Source organism: Penaeus monodon, chromosome 20, assembly GCF_015228065.2.
Source record: "Penaeus monodon isolate SGIC_2016 chromosome 20, NSTDA_Pmon_1, whole genome shotgun sequence".
Lineage (NCBI taxonomy): Eukaryota > Metazoa > Arthropoda > Malacostraca > Decapoda > Penaeidae > Penaeus > Penaeus monodon.
The window spans coordinates 19,027,661-19,029,197 of record NC_051405.1 but is presented as its reverse complement, the minus strand read 5'-3'; the positions used below and the strand labels follow the sequence as shown (position 1 = coordinate 19,029,197).

At 34.2% G+C, this 1,537-nt stretch overlaps 1 pseudogene; it reads left to right on the top strand.

Moving 5' to 3' along the window:
- Positions 1–1,537, top strand: part of LOC119585933 — a 2,283-nt pseudogene that overhangs the window by 427 nt on the left and 319 nt on the right.

Genomic DNA, 1,537 nt, shown 5'->3' with positions numbered 1-1,537 from the left:
CAAGTTCCATTGGCGGAGGTGCTTCGCTCAGTACTGGTAGTGGTGCACTAGCAACACTTGGAGGTTCTCTGGGAGGGTCCATTGGTGGGGGTGGCATGAACAGCTCCATCAGTAACTTGGGTGACATTGAAATCCCAAATGTGTTGAACCAGCAGCAGACTGTTCCCAGGCAAACTGGCTCATTGGCCACACACTCAGATGACCATGCTATCACACGCATCAAGAACATGAGGATGATTGAACTAGGAAAATACCGTATCAAGCCGTGGTATTTCTCACCATATCCACAGGTGACTATGAATTGCTTTATATGTGATTGAGGGTTTTGTGTTTTTTGGTTTCCCTATAATGCTCTTGATTCAAAAAGGAAATCTTGTAGATATATATGGGAGAGATGCTCCTAAAAAGTCTTGATAAATTTTAGAAATTTTTATATAGGCAATTCTACAAAATTTTTTTTTATACATTGGTCTTTACTGTATGTTAATAAATATCACTATTGTTTTTTTTTGTTTTTCTCTGTTGGGGGAGGAATATCAAAATTAGACTTATTTATATTTGATTCTGTCTCAAGTTTGAAAGGTAGGAAATGTTTGGGAAAAACTTTTGGGGAGTATTATGTTTTCATTCTATTTTTTTTTTTTTTTTTTGCCTTAATTTTTTAAAGAAAAGTAAAATTGGTTTACAAAATAAAGGTTATATGTCATGTGTAAATCACTTGAAATTTTGCCATCACTGAGATCTTTTAATTCCCAATATGTACCTGTATTTTTTTATTTTAATTTTCTTAAACATGTTTTAAAGCAAAAAAAGCCCCCCTTTAAGCATCCCCCAGGCAACGAAATTATTCGCCAAGGGTCCCTATCTTTTTTTGAGTTGGATGGCCGGAAAAAAAAAATTTTAGCGCAAAATTTTTGCCTTCTACAAAACTTTTCCTAGACCACAAGACGCTGTATTACGACACAGATCCTTTCCCCTTTTATGTTATGACTGAATATGATAATCGAGGTATCCCTAGTTGGATACTTCTCAAAGGTAGAGTTCATAAATTATCCAAATTTGAAGGTATAGGTAAATTAATGCAATGTAATTGCAACAGGGCATATATTAATGAGCCTGGTATACAAAAGCAGAATATTTCAAGGTGAAACATGTTTGTAGTGAGATAACTTTTCCCCAAACCAAAATGAGTACCCCCTTGCATATAAGCTGGTACTGGTGCTGAAACACCCCTTTTCATAAATGACATTAAATGAAAAGTGCTTCTTTTTTAAATTTTTTTTGCACATTTGCGATTCGTGTTGTATTGCAATTGCGGGAAAAAAGGAATTTTAAAAAGACTACAATGTAGCCTGTATTTTAACCTTCCCACCATACAGAGGAAGGGGTAGCAAACTACTTTTTGAATTTAGTAAGTAAAGTTTCCTTTAACTGTATCATCACCTGCCTGAATAGGGCACGGAAAAATAAGTATTCTTTTTTCATATATAATTTTTACAATACGGTTTTTTTATTTTTGTATTATATTTTGATTATT